General features: G+C 43.2%; 1 protein-coding gene across 2 annotated transcripts in view; it reads left to right on the forward strand.

Moving 5' to 3' along the window:
* The window catches only part of THEMIS (thymocyte selection associated), a 660,092-nt gene that overhangs the window by 542,921 nt on the left and 96,757 nt on the right, over positions 1-20,414 (forward strand). The window contains exon 7 of one of the 2 annotated variants that reach the window (XM_086927012.1): positions 12,902-13,358. The exons of the other annotated variant lie outside the window; for it this stretch is intronic. The gene's annotated coding sequence lies outside the window, so the exon portion shown is untranslated. Of the gene's footprint in view, positions 1-12,901; positions 13,359-20,414 lie in introns of those variants that run through there. 2 annotated transcript variants of the gene reach the window in all.

Genomic DNA, 20,414 nt, shown 5'->3' on the forward strand with positions numbered 1-20,414 from the left:
TGGGGTGGATTTGCTAAGTGAGGAGGTGAGCTGGTCTTCTGTGATTTTGGTCCAGTTTCTTTGTGGGAGCAGATGCTGGTGTTTGTGGATGGTGGGTGTTCTGAAGGTGAAGTGGATGCATCTTTGGTCTGTCCACAGGAGTTGTGCTGTTGTTCTTCTTGAAGGGGGCTATGGTGTTGGCGCTGTCGGAGATCCATCTGTGCAGAGTTCGGGCTGCAGTGTTGGGTCGTCATCTTCCACGTGGTTGGGGTGGAGTTGCTGAGTGAGGAGGTGAGCTGGTCTTCTGTGATTTTGGTCCATTTTCTTTGTGGGAGCAGATGCTGGTGTATGTGGATGGTGGGTTTTCTGAAGGTGAAGTGAATGCATTGTTGGTCTGTCCACAGGAATTCCGTGTTGTGGCTGAAAGGGATGGAGTTTCCTGTAGTGAAAGGGGTCGAGGGTGTATCCTGCTGAGTGTGTGGGTTGGGTCACAATCTGGCAGCGTCCAATAAGATGTGGTGTTGGGGTCTAGTTTGTTGCCGAGGTGGAAGTTGAGGTCACCCAGTAGGGTATGTTGGTAGATGCGATGTCTTGTGGGAAGATGATATCCGTGATGGAGTTGGTGATTGGTCCGCAGGGTCCGGGGGTAGGTAGATGAGAGTTCCATGGAGGGTGGTGGTAGGGCTGGCCTGTATCTTGAAATGTAGGTGTTCCTTCAGGTCTGTGGGCTCTTTGGGGAGTGTGCACAGTCAGAGGGTGGATTTGTGGACAATGGCGATTCCTCCTCCAGGGCGGGTGGGGCGGTCCTTCCGACCAACTGACCCTCGTAGTTACATAGATTAGCCTGGGATGTTGGAAGCGGCTCAGAAATTCCTTGTCGGAGAGCAGGGCAAGCCTCAAACAGCAGGGCAGTACTCTGGGGAACAAGGCAGGCCCCAAGTAACAGGCTGGTCATCTGGAGAACAAGGTGGTCCTCCTTCTGTAATGTCCACTGAAGAGTGACTTTGGAGGTCCAATATGTATACCTGGTTCCTTCCTTTGAAGTGGGGAATTCCCTTTAATACCCACAAATCTGGCTCTGTAATGTTTTCCATTCCTCTGTCCAGGCTCCAAGAAGTCTGTTGTGACCAATCGCTAGTGTCAGTTCCTTTGTGTGTGCTGGAGGCAAAGCCCTTTGATATGTAAGTGGGACAGGGTACAACTATTCCCCAACCATTTTGGGAGGATGGCCTATCCTGTCCACACATAATCACCTAGTGTCACTGTCTAGAAAGCATACGGAAACCCTAGCAGGAGAGCATTCACAGTAATGTGAACTAGGACACTGGTAGAGAGGCAAAAAATGCATCTTTCCAAATGTGGCATTTTTAGAACTGTGACTTAAAATCTGACTTCACCATTAAAGAGGATTGTACATTATAATAATTAGAGTCTCAACAACAAATCTCTATCAGCCCTCGATCCAAAACTAGCACTTATTAAATGCAATGAGGTAACCCAGTGCTAGTCAATCTGAAAAATAGGTCTTGCAACAGAGAAAAACAGCTTTTGGAGTTTTTCATGTAAAGGTTAAACCTGCATATCCTACTTTTTAAATACAATGACCCATGAGCCTTAAGTGCGTACTTTAGGGGTGACCTTATGTAATGAAATGCTATGTAATGTAATGAAAACAAAGGCTTAGACCAGCAGTAGCAGGCCGGAGACCTGTTAGAAAAGGCTACGTTTTGGGTGGCACAATGGATTCTGCTGCCCATTAGCAGCATTCAATTTACAGGCCCTGGGTATATATAATACCATTTATTAGTGACTTACAAATAAAATACATGTACCAATCATGCTAATCGTACCATGCACATTACCACTGGTTACAATGAAAAAAATGCACAAAGTCCTATTGCCAATGTAAAGTGGTTCAGCAACTGAAGGCAAAACTCTGGGGGAGACCCCGCATAAAGGGCCATGTCCAACACCCACCCACAAAAAGAGTACGTCCATTGCTATCACAGAGTGTATTTCTATATTTACTGCAGCCCAAATGACCCAAAACAGTGATCATGCACTCTAATTCAGGCCTGGAATAAGTCCAGTATCAAACATGGCTAACCACTGGTTTGCCAGCATCCTCTCACATAAAATAATTGAGACAAGGACTTAAAATAGAACCCACTAGGAAATAATTTAAAATACATTAATTCATTTTGATTTTTTTTAAATATATATGCATTTTATTCAATGCTGCGAAAAGTATATAAATAAAAAACAAATATTACTTTAGGATGAAATATATATATTTTTTCATAACAAATTTTATTAGATTTTGCTGAGATAGCCCGGCTTGTAGGCCGATATGTGTAAGGAAAATAAAGCAAACAAAGTGATCATTAACAGTAACCTAAGCCATGAACAATAAGTTTCATATAGCCATCCCACCTGCTGGACCCAAAAATCTTAATGAACGAGAGTAAAAAAATGTGCTCCCTTTGTCCACCTCCAACAGCCCCATAGGTTTAAATCTCTTACTCAATACATGAGTAAAGAGAACAAACAGGCTCCAGAATAATACCCTTATAGTCCGCCCACCTTTTCCTGATTTTGTTATGTTTTCGGGGACAGACCCTTGCCTGGCACACCGTGACCTCAACCCCCATTCACTGGTCTAAAACCTGCTTCCACACTGTCGGAGAAGGAGCGTGGTCACCGTTCCATGATTTGGCTATATCCCTCTTTGCTAAAGTTAACCCTAGAAAATAGGAGGGCACGCTTGTATCTATTGCCGCCAAGTTTCTCTACAATATGTAGCTGAGTCAGTCTCCAGTCCAGTGGAATGGTGCAGAAGAGAACTCCTCCAAGACAAGAGGTCACCTCCCCCCAAAAGTGAGTCAAGACTGTAAAACCCCAAACTGTGTGGTTTCGGAAATGGAGACATGATTGAGAGCATATCAGCCCCATGCACTGCAGATGATACACTGGGTAGTACCCCCTATGAAGGTATTTACTCTGGATAAAATGGAGACAAGCCAAAATGGCTGCCTCTCAGGGTGCCCGTAGAGTGTCAGACCAGTCATTGTTATTGTCGCGGAATGGATGAGTCTCAGCCGTCTGAAACTGAACTCAGACAAGACGGAAGTCCTCATCTTGGGACCTTCCCCCTCTGCCTGGGACGACTCCTGGCCCTGGGCTCCGCCCCCAAGCCAACGAACTATGCACGCAACCTGGGCTTCATCCCGGACTCCTCCCTCACGATGACCAAACAAGTCAACGCCGTCTCGTCATCCTGTTTCAACACCCTGCGCATGCTGCGAAAGTTCTTCTGGTGGATCCCCACCAAAACCAGGAAGACGGTCACCCAGGCCCTGGACTACAGAAACACCCTCTATGTGGGAACCACAGCCAAACTCCAGAAAAGACTCCAGCGCATACAGAACGCTTCTGCACGACTCATCCTGGACAGCCCCCGTCACGGCCACATCTCTGCCCATCTGAGAGACCTGCACTGGCTCCCCATCAGCAAGAGGATCACGTTCAGACTCCTCACCCACGCACACAAGGCTCTCCACGACATGGGCCCCAAATACCTCAACAGCCGCCTCACATTCTACACACCCATCTGCCAGCTCCGGTCAGCCAGCCTCGCCCTCGCCACCGTCCCAAGAATCCGCAGAACCACCGCCGGAGGAAGTGTCAGAACCACTATAACTGATGCCTGTGTTTGCGGTCTACTTACTTCCCAAAAGAGCCAGGAGTTCCCTAATCACTGTACTTGGACTGCCTTAGTCCACTACTGGAGACTTAAGATGGCCGCCAGAATGGAACGGGAGATGAACGTTCTAGTCTCCCGAAGCTCAGCTGCTGAGAGTTAAGGTGAAGCTTGAGCGTTTTCATAACGACGCACTTCACCGAAGTTTCTGCCCTGGTTGGTCCTGTGTATAGGAGCGCTTGTTCATTTTAGGAATTCTAATGGTATTTAGTTTAAATAATTCCCGGTCTACATTCCCGGAGAGCAGAAGACGGGATTTATGACAGAACTCGGCAATTCCGTCCAGCGCGAGTTATTTCCCGAGGCAAGAGTATCCGGAGCCGGCACTGAACGTTTCGGTCCTCATCTGACTAGAAGACAAGATGTCTAGAGCTAAGTAGAAGGGAGTTATCCCTATAGTGTATCTTTGGATTTTATTGATGATGAACAATAAATAGACTCAAAAGTCAATTAGGAGAGTTGTGACGTATTTACAAGAAAAAAGACTACAACGTGCAAGCAAGGTCAAATAAAACTAATTCTCACCTGAATGACAGTTGTGTTCTCGTGGGTCTCCAGAGCAAGTCCAAGATAGAATTCAGGAGAGAAGGCAGAAAGCAAGAGATAGTAGATGAAAGTTAGTTCACCAGGATAAAGAGGAACACAGAGTTCTTACTGAAAACAAATGTGAATATGTAAATACTTACCAGAACTGCAGTAGCTTTCTTTGAGGAAACCTAATAAGAGAGACAGAAAAGAAAACGTTAAATCCGAGAAGGCACAGTACAGAAACCCCTAAAACTGAAAGTCTCTTCAATTAGTGAAGTAAGTGAGACACATATGTCAAGAATAATAACAGCTAGAATTTAATATATAAGAAAACTAATGTTGTCATTTTCCTTTACAAGTAACAACTAATTGATGAGGAAGATAGAAAATAATCATGCAAAAATCAGAAGAGAAGCTAACATCCAGGAGAGCTAGGGTGGGTGAGAAATTTAGTAGTGAAAATTCAAGTATTTGAGTAGAAAAGCTAGATAGTAATGATGCATTAAATTACAGGTTCGACTGACAGACCAGACGGTGCCAGCCGATATCTGACGGAAGGAACCTATCTGGACCAGTCTCTTCTTGTTTGTTATTTTATCCAATTTCCCCCTTCCCTTAAGGTAATGACTAGAGGGTTCTGAGCATAGACCTTCTGGCTTTGCCGAGAGGGATTTGGGACTTAGCATCTCTGTTCCCGTGCAAGAACTGGTAAGAAGGTAAAGGTAATTTAAACTTGAGCCCTGACAGAGTGAAGTGCCCAAGTTGTTTTCGCACCTGAACAGAGATGGCGGAGGGAATAGACATGCAATCCCTTGGAACAATTCTAGATGCAATACAAAAGGAACTGGGAGTGGTCAGAGAGGAAAATCAAAGTCTTAGACAAGAAGTAGTCAGTGCCAGAAAGGAAACTGCAGAATTAGCCTTAAGACTCAGGTCATCTAGTACACTGGAAAGGGAAGCAATGAACCCAGTATTAGAAGCTACTAATAGATCCACCACACAGGTAATTCATTCCCTATCACCAGTTATTCCATTAGCTGCTCCCGAAAGATTTAATGGAGATCCTCAGAAGGCGCAAATATTTCTTTCACAATGTAAATGTATAGGCATTTATATAGCGCACTACTTACCCGGAGGGTCCCAAGGCGCTTCGACCGCTGCGAAACCCTTCCTGGCTTCCCTGAGAGATGGTCCCTTAATGGGTATCTCCAGGGTGAGACCGGGCATCCCCGGCGGTCTGGTGGGGCCGTTAGTGAAGATGAGGCAAGCTAATGCCCAGAGTTGCCGAGTGTGATCGCTGATCAGAGTGGGCACCGAGGCGAGAGAATTATCGAGTCCGCTGACCCTAGTCCAGAAACCTGCCGCGCCGGGAATCGAACCCTGGTCCCGGGCCGTCCTCTGCTCTCGGGTCTGCCGCCTCTAACCAGTGAGCTCACTACACTTTATGTGCCGCCCTTCGATCTTCCCTGATGCGCAGTCTAGGGTGGCGTTCATACTCTCATATCTGAGTGGAGACGCAGCGTCATGGTCAATGCCCCTTATCTCCCGGGATGATCCTCTATTAAGGAATTTTGAAGAATTTAAGCAAGAATTCCTTCGGATATTTGACAGACGGAGAATATCCCAACTGGTTGATAATGAACTGCTCGACTTACGGCAAGGGAACCGAGATTTAATAGCTTACTTGGCCCAGTTCAACACGTTGGTGGTGGAGACAAACTGGCCAGAAAGCAAGAGAGCAGCAGTGTTTTATCGAGGATTAAGAGATGAATTAAAAGATACCTTGGCTCAAATTCCAAATCGACCCACGGAGATTTGGGCACTAATAGATTTGGTCTTGGAGATAGACTTTCGCCTGAGAGAAAGAAGAGGTGAAAAGAAAAAGGACTTTAGAACGATTACGCCAAGATTTGACAGAGTTCGATCAGATAGCTCGAGAAGTGTGGAAAACCAACACGGAACTGAACCTATGCAGATTGGAACAATAAGGGGTCCCTTGTCCAAAGAGGAGAAAGACAAGAGAAGAGTTGGGAATTTATGTCTGTACTGTGGAACCGTGGGACACTACGTGAGAAATTGCCCGAAGAAGCCCAGAAATATTTACAAGCCGAAGGAAAACTAACGGCACCACCTGTGGGAGGAGTTGAACAGGTGGGTGCGATCAAAGAAATAACTCCAAATGAGCATCAAGTAGCGAATACCCTGCAATCGGCAGCTCCACATTTGAACCTGTCTATGGAAGTGAGATTCAGAGAAACAATTCTGACGGAAGTATCAGTCATGATAGATTCAGGAGCCACCGGAAATTTTTGTGATTTGAGATTTGCAGCAAAGGTGGGCATTCAAGCTATCAAAAAGATAAGGAGTGAACCTGTCCGGGCGGTGGACGGAACCAACCTTTCGTCGGGACCGATAGTGAGCCACACCGAGTTAATACAACTAGTCTCTGGAGATGGGCATAAGGAGAGAATTCAGTTCAATTTGATTGATGCTCCACAATTTCAATTAATTTTAGGTCTTCCATGGCTTACCGAGCACAATCCAACGATCGATTGGAGTTCCAGAACCATCGTGATGAACTCGAGATATTGCCTTGAAAATTATTTTGGGATTGCGGAAAAGTCCTGGGAGAGTAATCTGGCCTTATCCTTGTGTTCTCTGGGACATTCCATGTGCGTAATCGATGTTCTGGAAATTCCTGAAGAGTATGCAGAGTTCAAAGATGTGTTCAACGGAGTGGAGGCGGAACAACTACCTCCACATCGGGTATAAGACTGCAAAATAGATTTGGAAACTGGTTCGAATTTACCATGCAGTCGAGTTTATGCGCTAACGGAGAAAGAAAATCATCATCTGAAAGAGTATTTGGACAAGTATCTCGCAAATGGATTCATTCGACCCTCCTAGTCCCCTGTCTCGTCTCCATTATTTTTTGTCCCGAAGAAGGAGGGAGACTTGCGGACGTGCATCGATTACAGGGCAATCAACAAAATTACCAAGAAAAATCGGTACCCCCTGCCATTGATCTCCGTACTCTTGGACCAAGTAAAAGGGGCTCGAATCTATACAAAATTAGACCTGAGGGGCGCTTATCACCTAGTCCAAATGCGTGAAGGAGACGAGTGGAAGACGGCCTTTCGGACAAGGTTTGGGCTTTTTGAATATCAGGTGATGCCTTATGGATTATACAATGCCCCAGCTGCCTTTCAGCACTTCATCAACGACATCTTGAAGGAATTTATAGACCAATGTGCTATTGTGTACATAGATGACATCTTGATATACTCCTCCGATGTGACAAGGCACCGTGAGCAAGTTAAAAGGGTGTTGAAGAAGCTACAAGAGAACAAATTGTTTGTAAAACTGGAAAAGTGTGCCTTTGATGTATCACAGGTGGAGTTTTTGGGTTTCGTCCTTTTGCCTTCCGGAATTTTGATGGATCAGAAGAAAGTGGAAGCAGTAAAGAACTGGGAATCGCCTTAAAGCGTAAAAGAAGTCCAAAGTTTTATTGGATTTGCCAATTTCTATCGGAGATTCATAGGAGAATTTTCTAGGAAGATTCTTCCTCTTACCAAATTGCTGAGGAAAGGAATTAAGTTTGAATGGACCAAAGAGGCTGAGGAAGCCTTTCAATCCTTAAAGACAGATTTTACCACCGCACCAGTCCTGTTACATGCGGATCCTAATGAACCATTCTACGTTGAGACGGATGCATCCGTTCAAGTTGTGGGTGGAGTTTTGTCTTAACGACATAAAACCACGGGTCAATTGCATCCAGTCGCTTATCACTCCAGAAAATTAACCTCTGCCGAGATTTATTATACCATCACAGAGAAGGAGTTGCTAGCTATTAAGGATGCCTTCAAGGAGTGGCGACATTATTTGATGGGAGCTCAACATCAGGTGACGGTGTGTACAGATCATAAAAATTTGAAGTTTCTAAAGACAGCGAGAACCCTTACTCCCAGACAATTGAGGTGGTCACTGTATTTTGCGGACTACGACTTTGTAATCGCGTATCGTCCTGGGGCCCAGAACGGGAAGGCAGATGCATTGTCCAGAATTGGTACAGAAGCTCAGAAGGTAGTTACAGAAAGTCAACCAATCATTCCAAGTACTAAAATAATAGGAGTCACCATCTCAATCGGTTTGGAAAAAAATATTGCAGAAGTCATGAGTCCAGAAGCTATGCAGAATTGGGCAAAAGAAGATTCAAATAGAAAAATCATCAATCAGTTGCCTTACCATCAAGATGCTCTATATGTACCAACCATCGAACTGCAACAGCAAATAATGCAGGAGTGTCATGATGACAAACTGGCTGGCCATAAAGGAGAAGCCAAGACAGAGGAGTTGATAAAAAGACACTATTGGTGGCCGAAGATGACTTCCGATATTGAGAGGTATGTTAAGTCCTGTGAGATCTGCGCTCAGGGAAAATCGGAAAGGCAGGCCCCAAAGGGCCTTCTGCAGCCATTACCCACCCCACCTTACCCATGGCACACTATCACATTAGACCTCATTACTGACTTACCTATTAGCCAAGGTTATGATACTATCCTAGTAGTGGTAGATGCCTTTTCCAAGATGGCCCATTTTACCGCCTTAAAAGGAATTCCTTCTGCAAAACAGCTAGCAGGCCATTTTAGTTCTCAGATAGTAAAAATACATGGAATACCAAAAATAGTAATCTCGGACAGGGGTTCCCAATTTGTGTCTCATTTCTGGAGAGCCTTTATGGAAGGTTTAGGAACTGAGGTCAGATTCTCCTCTAGCTATCATCCGGAGACAGATGGTTAGACGGAAAGGGTGAATCAAGAATTAGAGCAGTACCTGCGATTATTTCTTTTGAAGGAGGAGGGAAACTGGTCGGACTATTTGTGGACTGCAGAGTTTGCCCATAATAATGCGAAGAACTGTTCGACAGGTTACTCCCCCTTCTATCTAAATTATGGCAGGCATTCAAATGCAACTATTCGGCAAACTGATATCACAGTTCCTGCGGTCCAAGAAGTAGTTTCACACATACATCAAATACAGTTGCGGGCAGAAGACAACCTTACTAGGGCCAAAGAAACATATAAGGTTTATGCTGATAGGAAAAGACGAGAAGGTCCAACATTGAATATAGGGGATCGAGTCTGGTTGAGCACTAAGAACTTGAGGTTGAAAAGAAATCGGAAGTTTCAGCCCCGATTCATTGGACCTTACCCTGTAAAAGAGAAAATCAATCAGGTCACTTATCGAGTGGAATTACCACCCAGGTTAAAGATTCATCCAGTTTTACTGGGTACTGTCAGAACCGCTATAACTGATGCCTGTGTTTGCGTTCTACTTACTTCCCAAAAGAGCCAGGAGTTCCCTAATCACTGTACTTGGACTGCCTTTGTCCACTACTGGAGACTTAAGATGGCCGCCAGAATGGAACGGGAGATGAACGTTCTAGTCTCCCGGAGCTCAGCTGCTGAGAATTAAGGTGAAACGCGAGCGTTTTCATAACGACGCACTTCACCGAAGTTTCTGCCCTGGTTTGTCCTGTGTATAGGAGCGCTTGTTCATTTTAGGAATTCTAATGGTATTTAGTTTAAATAATTCCCTGTCTACATTCCCGGAGAGCAGAAGACGGGATTTATGACAGAACTCGGCAATTTCGTCCAGCGCGAGTTATTTTCCGAGGCAAGAGTATCCAGAGCCGACACTGAATGTTTCGCTCCGCATCTGACGAGAAGACAAGATGTCTAGAGCTAAGTAGAAGGGAGTTATCCCTATAGCGTAACTTTGGATTTTATTGATGATGAACAGTAAATAGACTCAAAAGTCAATTAGGAGAGTTGTGACGTATTTACAAGAAAAAAGACTACAACGTGCAAGCAAGGTCAAATAAAACTACATCTCACCTGAATGACAGTTGTGTTCTCATGGGTCTCCAGAGCAAGTCCAAGATAGAATTCAGGAGAGAAGGGAGAAAGCAAGAGATAGTAGATGAAAGTTAGTTCACCAGGATAAAGAGGAACACAGAGTTCTTACTGAAAACAAATGTGAATATGTAAATACTTACCAGAACTGCAGTAGCTTTCTTCGAGGAAACCTAATAAGAGAGAGAGAAAAGAAAAGGTTAAATCCGAGAAGGCACAGTACAGAAACCCCTAAAACTGAAAGTCTCTTCAATTAGTGAAGTAAGTGAGACACATATATCAAGAATAAAAACAGCTAGAATTTAATAGATAAGAAAACTAATGTTGTCATTTTCCTTTACAAGTAACAACTAATTGATGAGGAAGATAGAAAATAATCATACAAAAATCAGAAGAGAAGCTGACGTCCAGGAGAGCTAGGGTGGGTGAGAAATTTAGTAGTGAAAATTCAAGTATTTGAGTAGAAAAGCTAGATAGTAATGATGCATTAAATTACAGGTTCCACTGACAGACCAGACGGTGCCAACCGATATCTGACGGAAGGAACCTATCTGGACCAGTCTCTTCTTGTTTGTTATTTTATCCAATTTCCCCCTTCCCTTAAGGTAATGACTAGAGGGTTCTGAGTATAGACCTTCTGGCTTTGCCGAGAGGGATTTGGGACTTAGCATCTTTGTTCCCGAGCAAGAACTGGTAAGAAGGTAAAGGTAATTTAAACTTGAGCCCTGACAGGAAGATCCTTCTCCTACCTGGCGGCCAAGACATGGAATTCCCTCCCCACCCACCTTCGGCTGACCCAGGACCATCTCTCCTTCAGGAAACAACTCAAGACCTGGCTGTTTACGCAGTAGCGCCTCCCCCTCCTCCCCACGCCTTCAGACCATAGCGGGTGAGTAGCGCGCTTTACACATTTTCTGATTGATTGATTGATCTAGGGTGTTGATAGCCGCCTCCCATGTACTTCAAAGGGCAGAGAGCCTGTGCGTGCTGTGTATACCAACAATCATAATACCTTGATGCTCTTATGAGACCCAGGATTTCCTAAAAGGAGTTTGTCCTTCAGCAAGGTTGAATTCTGGGAGTGTTGCAAGATGTCTAATATAGGGGATAATGGCGTGTCAAGGCTGTAAGCAACAATAAAATTGGCTACGATGTAATTGATATTCAAGCTGCAGCTCCTGGAATGATTTCAAGACCGTGCCACTCATTACATATCCTAAGATGGCAATACCTATAGTATACCGTTTCTTGAAGCCTCCCAACCGAGCCACCTGCTGCAAGCCATTCCATGCCACAGTGGCATCCACTCTGTTAGCCTGCCCCACCACCCCATGACCCGCAGAAATTCCGCTAGTTATTCAGAAACACCCTTGTCACCGATGGGAGGATGGTGGGAAAAGAGAAACCACCCCTGCCATCCCTTAGTGGTAGTCCAACTAGGGGGTAGCATCCATTGCCCATTTTTCGGCCGCTTATGTCATGTTTTGCTGAATTAAGGGTTATACTCTTGGTGCGATTTCACCGAACACGCTGAGACCCCGGCTGATTATCAGGTAAGATCGGACTAAGGAGAAGAGGGTGTGTGGTATATGGGGGCATGTATGGCCAACCTGTTTATTTAAATGGAGATGAAGGGAGGACTAAGAGATTTAATTATTAAACAAACTCCCTGGTAAAGAATGACCGCCACCAATAAAGCTTAAAAGAAAACGGCACCGGACAAACGGACATGTCTGATTTTAAATTAAAAACAAGCAGATAAATGGGGGTTGTAGACTTTCCGCCCGTTTTAAGTATGGAATGCGTATGTAGGAAAGAGGGTTGCCATCCTCACCCTTAGCCTATACAAAAAAATTAAAGGCAAGTGAACCCGGCTATTATAACATTCGATCGTTCTTATAGATTCCATTGCGATTCGAGAGCGGGGTATCCCTACATATAAAGAGTGCAAATCAGAGGCAATAATATCTGAGGGACGTGTGGTGTACCAACTACAAAATAACAGTAAAAGGAATATACAAACAAGTGTTTATCAAGGTAAGATAGTGATGCAGACATAAAATACAGAGTTTCACTGTAGAGAAATTATAAGAATCGTGTGAAACCATTAGTGATGCAGACTTTTAATTATAAACACAGGCAGCCATCCAAGAATAAATGATGTTTACCGAACTTATCCAAGGAGAAATATAGGAGGAGATATCAGATCTCACAATAAAGGTGGGATTAACTCGCAAATTATGGACCACTAGAGACATAGACAAGAATTATTGGAATTAACATATTGTGTGAATCGTAATTTATGTGTTTCAGTTCCAATTATTGGGAGGAACTCTTCACATCATAGAGGCCTAACAAGATAATAATAGAACAAGCAGAGACCTAAAGTATTGTCTTCAATGGTGAGTGAATGAGACCAGTGGAGTGATTGAGAAAGAGTGGTCAGAACGAGATCTATAGGGACCATACCCCGGGGGGAAGAGATCACAGGGAGGACCTCCAAGGGAACTGTGGGGTGTGAGTTTTGAAATCCCAGAAGGGAAGGTAGTGCTAAACCAATGATATAAATGTTTTTATAAGAAATGGTTATTCTTAGGTGAAATGCAGATAATATGGATAGATCAAGGGGAAGGGATCGATTAGGAATGATTTATTCTAATGTTATATATAATGTACAACATACGGTGGCAAGTCTGATATTTGTTTTTTTCCTGTTTAGATTAAATGAATTGGAATATTGGAAATTAGACCCAGTATATAATGTTAGTTCTGAAGAAGGTGGTTGGAAAATAAATAGTAACACCGCCGAAACGCATCGACGCATACGTAAAGAATCCACTGCTAAAGGGTTGTTTTCAGGACGAAAACAAGGATAAAAGTGTTTGCCGAAACTACCTGATACCATATATCAGCTTGGGATGAATAGTTGGTCACCACCTTAGGTTAATATCGAGTTGGTGGTTGGCCTTTGGGTCTTGGTATTTTGAGAATATGAACTGCTTATCATTTATTGTGATTTTGTGTTTTTAAAGAAATGTACTTGCTCTTTTTATAAAATTTATATTTTAATGAAGTTCTGTTTTTGAATGTACTAGTGTTTTTTATAATGTCAATTGTATTAGCTAAAAAAACTTTTCATCTTTCATGCAAATGAAAAATAAACATGTATTCGCACTACTTTTCAGTTTGGACAGAGATTGATAATAGTAGGGGGAGGATGTCTAGCTCTGAATGAGTGTGTGTATCAGAGTCAGTAGTGAGTGAAGAACAGCAGTGGCTGTTCAGTAATAGAAATAGAAATCCAGGGTTATCTCCTTGCTTTCTTGAGATTTAGCTCAGTCCCCTGCGACACAGTGAGCCACCTCTCTTTTTTTTTACGGTGGAGTCAGATGTGCCTGAGACTCCGGCAGGAGTCCATCTCTCTTCTAGCCCTTGGGTGAATGCTTTAGCAAGTTGAAATAAAAGTTCTCTCAAAGTCGTCTTCCCTATTCTAAGTCCAGGGAAAACTACTGCAGGCCAATCCAAAAAACAGCACACAAGCACAAGGACAGTCCTCTCCTGCAGATTCCTTCAGTTACACGGACAGAGGTTCTTCTTGATATCCAGGAGCAATACACCTTGAAGTGTTTTGAGCACAGATATTCATACCCCAAAAGTCTTTGTTCTAAAAATTCACTAGTCACTGAACTCAGCCAAAACCAGTTCTGCCCAGTCATGGAGCACTTTGTTTACCAGGCTGCATCCTTCCTTGCATTCACCTTGCCAGGCACAGCCCTATTCAGGTCAGGGAACCACCCCTCCCCAACTTTTTAGTGACTGAGTATTAACTGCACAATTGATCATTTTTTCTTTTAATCTAGTTATTTTAGTCTTGTTAACTCCTCATTTGTTGTAATCTTGATTTTATTGTTATGTGCTATATGCAAGGTTTTAATTAATCAAGCATAATAAATTACCTACCTAACCTCCCCAATACTCCAATGCAGATATCTCGAATTCAACCCAGGTCTGACTCAGCCTGCCTTGCCCTTATAAACTCAGACAGCCAATACACATAACAGCAGAGCACACTGGAAGGCATAGGCAAGAAAATACCTACTTTCTAAAAGTGGTATTTTCAAACACAGAATGTTAAAACCAACTTCACTAAAAGATGTATTTTATCATTCTGAGTTCAGGCATACTAAACTTGAGTTTCTACCATGTTCTCTGAGTCAGTTAGGATTATAAGATGTAATAATCAAACTGCCCATTCTAGCCCATGGAGAACAGGTAGCCTTGCTGTAGTGAAAAACGAAATGGGGTGTAATTTACTACCAGGAAATGCTACACATATCAAGCCATGTCCTACCTTACACATACAATGCACCCTACCATAGGGGTGAGTGATATGATGCCGAGGGAAGGTTCAGGGGCTGGGAAGTGTGGGCACTTCACAGCCAAGATGGCAGTTTGGGACTGCATACAGACACTGCAGTGGTCGGTCTGAGGTACTCTTTACAAGCTGCTTCTGTGGGTGGCGCAAACCAGCGCTGCAGGCTCACCAGCATCATTTGGGTTACCAGCCCTGGGCACGCACAGGCCACACTACTAGAGACTAACAGGTAAACCAAATAAACCAATCAGGGATATACCAATTCACAGTCATATTTACACAGGGAGAATTTGTGCTGTGGCACTGAATGGCAGTGGCACAGCGCCCAGAGCATTTAATACCAGCAAAAACTGAGGAGACAATAGCGAAAAATGGAAGGGAGACCCACGCCAATGGTGCCAGGCCTAACACGTGTCCCCTCCAGCTGAAATGCGGGGAGAACTACCCATCCCCTTGGGAGGTCTCTTTACTAAGGCGGAAAAATCTGGACAGACCATCAGCATTGACGTGCTCTGTACCAGGGCGGTGTTCCACCGTGAAATCCATACCGTGTAGGGAAATGGACCACCTCAATAACTTGGGATTCTCACCCCTCATCTGCATCAGCCGTCTGAGGGGCCTGTGGTCTGTCTGAACCCGGAAGTGAGTCCCAAACAGGTATGGTCTCAGCTTCTTCAGTGCCCAGACCACACAAATGCCTCACGCTCAATTGCACTCCACCTCTGTTCCAGTGGAAGTAACCTCCTACTGATGAAGGCTACAGGTTGGTCTAGTCCCTCCTCATTTATCTGTGACAGAACAGCCCCCACCCCATGCTCTGAAGAGTCTGTCTGGACAATAAATTCCTTAGTAAAATTGGGCGCCTGGAGGATGGGTGGTGTACACATGGCAGTCTTGAGGGCATCAAAAGCTGTAGTGTAGTTCCTATATTCGCAATAGGCTCTGCACATTTGAATAATATATCCTATAGATTTGACCTACAACTTAGGTCAGTAGGTTTCTATTGAATATCATAAACTTAATTGTGTGCATGCCAGCTAACTCAGAGGTCACTAGAAATTTTCTCGAATACACAAGAAGGGAGTAGTTTCTGACAACCGCATAAACATGACAACTTTGTTTACCTAGGACTGGAATAACTATCTTCAGAGTCGTGGAAACAATAGATAACTATTTCACTCAGACAATCGTGCATGCTTCGTTTCTACATAGTTGCAGAAAAATAGTGAGACTAACGTTGTCAATAAAAAGGTTTATTGAACAGTCATCCTTCTCATGCAAGAGAAGTGAACTGCTACAATTGTTATGCAGACTGCAAAGTATAATGCGTACAGCGTAAACAGTAATATGAAATAATACTGTAAGAGCATTGTATGGTTTCTAAGCCATATAAAAATACATACAGAAATAACATAGACTAAAATACTCAACTGGTACTTCTAAAATATGCCTACCCCAATGTACTTAACCTAAGTCTAGTACGAGGGAAGAAGTAAGTATTGTTTACCATAGGTTTATTTTTTTGCCAAGAATCTACCAAAGGTTTCTCTGGGTTCTAATCAGCTCAATACCTTAGAAAGAAGGAGGTCTGGTATCTCTATCTCGGCAAGGGGAGCCGGAAACACTGGAGCTTGATTCTCGGCAGCGAAGGGCAGCTTCCTGATCAGTGCGTCAACTGGAAAATCCGCTTCCTTCGCCACTTGCTGTAGCGAGCTGCGTCGGACAAGTAGGTCTTCGAACTGCTCAGAACCACCGTATCTTGCTATAGCAAGTGAAGGTATATTTATACCTTGAAGGTGTTTAGGAATGCCATAGTTTGACTTAAAGTCAGGCATATGAATGTTATAACTGAACCCCTGGGGAATAGTTGTTCATTGTAAAGTAACTAAGTTCTTGGAGAAATCAATATTCAAACAAGGGGAAGTTCCCTAACGGCTTAAGCTGGTTTTCCAAGAAATCGTTGTGACGTTTGGTGAACGGATGGAAGTAGCCATGCCTGTATTTGGGTAGCATGGGCTATGCCTAAATAAGGGCTGGATTTCTATGCCTATATAAGGGCAACGTGAATTGTACTTATATAAGGGCATGAATTGGGAAAATTCAATCTGAGCCTAAAACGCCACACAACATCCACTCCACTTTGTTATGTACGACATTACTAAGTTCTAAACACGTTAAACATATCTAAACATGATGTGCTAAAAACCCACCCAAAATATATAAAAATTAATTGCTACTGGTTGTACACGAAAAGAGCATATCTGCTGTGCACATTTAAAGCAATCCTTCATTCAAAGCATATAGTTTGACATTTGAAAATGCTTACCAAATGAATCTTGAAACAATACATTATGAAATGGCTCTTAAATACAGAAGAAAAAGTCTAGACCATTTCATGACAGATTATATAAACTGTTTAAATGTAGACAAGGTCAAATATTGTCTCTGGAAGTTTTCAAAGAATTCTAGTTCTCTATGAATAGTTCTACTTTAAGCAGACTACTTTTGTGCCACAAAAATATGAAAACATTCAAATTTGGAAAAACAAATGTTGAATCATAGGGAAAAAAAGTCCCAAAGTTAGAATTTTGTTTTGAAAAAATGAAGGACGAATTCAGAGGCTCTCAGAAAACATAAAATCTTCTAAGTCTGTGAAGAATTTGTCTACCATTGTAGGTGTAAGTTGGATTACCTTGTTAAGAAGATCAACCGCACATAGATATGAAGAATCGCTGTCAGCATTGGTCGCATTAGCAATGTTCGTAGTGGCTGATACCTGTGTGCCTGTTTCCTCTCTTACTTCACCATCAGCATTTTGCGTCTCTGAGATCTCAGGTAATGCATCATCAAAATTGGTAGCCGCTGGGGACAACACAGTGCATGGGCCGTTACTGGTTCAAGCAAAGTATCAACGTCCGTTGGCATGACTGATGGGAGTGTGAGACAGATGTCTAACACACATTCTTGTCTGCATAGCAGGCAACGTAGAACAGGTAAGATGCAACCTTGCCAAATTGGTCTGAATGATATAAACCATGTGGTATTCAATTCTCTTAAACGAGGTAATGCCAAAATTTGGACTATGCGCTTAAGACACTTCATCGCCAGTAGAGTGGTCTCCACTGTGAACTGGGTATCGCTGGTGACTTGGCTTGCAAAAGGAGCAAAAATAGTATCCCTGCTGCGAGTCCCAAAATGAGAGGCAATCCGCCAAACACAGAGTGCTCGAAGTTTGGAAATATCCCTAGGACTGCTCCAAAAGGTGCTAACAGTCCTGAAAAATCTGTCTTAAATACATGTACAATACCACTCGTATCAGACATGTTTAAGATACGACTTAACATTTGTGAGAAATGTATAGGGCAATTTGTAGTTAAGAGGGCATGTATCTCTGCAGAAGTCCTTGCGACTTGCAGATCATAGGTCTCTTTGGCCGAGGTCAGTGGCACTGTTTTCTGTAAAAGAATGGCTTTCATTCTGCTTGAAGTATTACTTTGTATAGAAGAAATGTTCAGTGAAGGCCATAACGGCGACTCCCGGTCTGTCTTAGTTATAGGAAACAATACTTGCATACAGCAAGTGACCCTGGCTGACACAGTTACGAGATAGGGTAAACCTGGCAACATGCCACAGCAGCTGTGATCATTCAACATAATGTAACTTCCATTGGAAAGTTGCCCAAAAATTGGATCAATCACTGCAGCTGGTGAGCCTTGCAGGTGGCAGGATAAGTTGCTGGAGGAACCATCGAAGGCCCTGTGCAAATTAATACCCTGACAAAGGAGAGAACTGCTTAATGCGTTTTCGCAATTTTTACCAGTAAGAAACACTTCTCTACCCCCACTCCAACATTTGTGTGTGTATGGTAATTCCCAAGATGTCTTGATGTATTCTTTACCCAACCGTTCATATGTAAGCAATACTGAAAATTTAACATTGTAACAGGCAGAGTGATTGTTCCGTGGATTATCCATTCAATAGCTGGTTTTCAGCGGCTGTAAATGGCAATCTTTCCATTTTTTCAATGCTCAGCACTGTATAGTCTGCTCCCCTCTGTGCCAATTTGATCTGTTTTTCAGTGAGATTGAATTCTGAAAACAGTGACGTATTGTTGATTAGATGCCAAGGCACATAACCGAAATGAAGGCTTTGTAACGTCCAGCCTAATAGCATGATAGAACATAATTGGGACTGACCATGTTGCAACATGACCAAGTCCTGTTCGATTATATTTATGGCAGAGGATACTCTGCTGTCCAAAGAATATATGCTGGACGGCAGAGTCGTTATCCCATTGTCAACTACAGAGAGAGATTTCTCTAAGTTAATACGATCAACTTCTCGAATTGGTTCTGCAGTCTCTGCTTGCGTAATCTTCCATGCTTCATTATACAATGCATAGATACGGGCATATATAAAATGTTTATGGCGCGGTGTTCTTGGTCATAGCAAGAGTTCCCTAAGATCAGCACCATCTTTAAGTAAAGATAAGTGTTGTTTAACTTCCTTTAGTGTTTATCTATGTAACCATTCAAGGCACAGTTTCCCTATACTGTATGTTGTTACTATTCCTGGATGCTATCTCTGAACATATCTTGGATCTGGCCTAGTGAATTCGAACCCTTGTGTCTTATTCAGGAATCTATCTTGACAGTTGTTTGTGTCTGTGGGCCAGATTAACAATTTTTTCCATTCTGGATCTACTCTGTTGTGATGCAAAACAGTATGTACGTAGACCTCCCCCTCTGAAGTGTTACTGCTATCAGGTGTAGGTGTAGGTATGGACAGTTTGTTTAACTCTTTGATCTTGGTTGACCCAAGACAAGATGTCTATTGGACAGTTTCATTCAAAAACATAATTTGCTCTGGAATGATGCAGGCTCTAAATAAGGCTTCTAATCCCTGCACTAGTGGAGTGGTGTGGCTCACTGGTTAGAGGCGGCAGACCGGGAAGCAGAGAACGGCCCGGGACCAGGGTTCAATTCCCGACGCGGCAGGGTCGTGGACCAGGGTCAGCGGACTCGATAATTCTCGCCTCTGTGCCTACTCTAACCAGGGATCACACTCGGCAACTCTGGGCATTAGCTTGCCTCATCTCTACAATGGCCCTCCACATTCGCCGGGGATGCCTGGTTTCACCTTGGAGATACCCAGTAGGGACCATCTCACAGGAATAGCCAGGACGTGTTCCCCAGCGGTCTACAGCGCCACGACGCCTCAGGGCAGCAGTGCGCTTTACAAGAACACATACATTACATACATTACATTACATTACATTACTTGCTACTCTTTTGTGCCCCAGACAGTTTTTGTCTCAATGTTGTCTTTCCAAAAGTCGAAACCTAAAGAAGACAGCTGAGCATAAAAGGCTGTGGAATAAATTTGTTTGGTATTGGTCAACATACTTTTCATTCCTGTCCTATTAACATTTTTTAAGTAAAATGATTCTGAATTGGATACATTAAAACCTGAAAAGTATGGAAATTTGCCATAAAATGTTTTTGAGCTAACCTTTGGTGGCGTAGGACAATGTTCCCATTGAGTATACATCAGTACATTTCTAGGATTTGCAGATTTGTGCAATAAATGATGACCATAGTGATTATAACAATACATTTGTTCAGAATCTGATGAACCCTCTAAGTATTCATCATTTGTAAATACAGCAGACATTTCTAAGTCTGACATCATATTATTAACAGTCTCAAACTCTAAATCATCAGAAAAGGTACTAGATGAAATAAAGTCATTCAAAGAAATCTTGAATTGGTGTAGAGTCTTCAACAGCTCAGCAGGGCCAAAAATGTCATAATCAGTTCTGTCCCAAGCTATACCAACAGGTATAGGAACGGATGTG

This window comes from Lissotriton vulgaris, chromosome 6 (assembly GCF_964263255.1).
Source record: "Lissotriton vulgaris chromosome 6, aLisVul1.2, whole genome shotgun sequence".
In the NCBI taxonomy this organism is placed as follows: Eukaryota; Metazoa; Chordata; class Amphibia; order Caudata; family Salamandridae; genus Lissotriton; species Lissotriton vulgaris.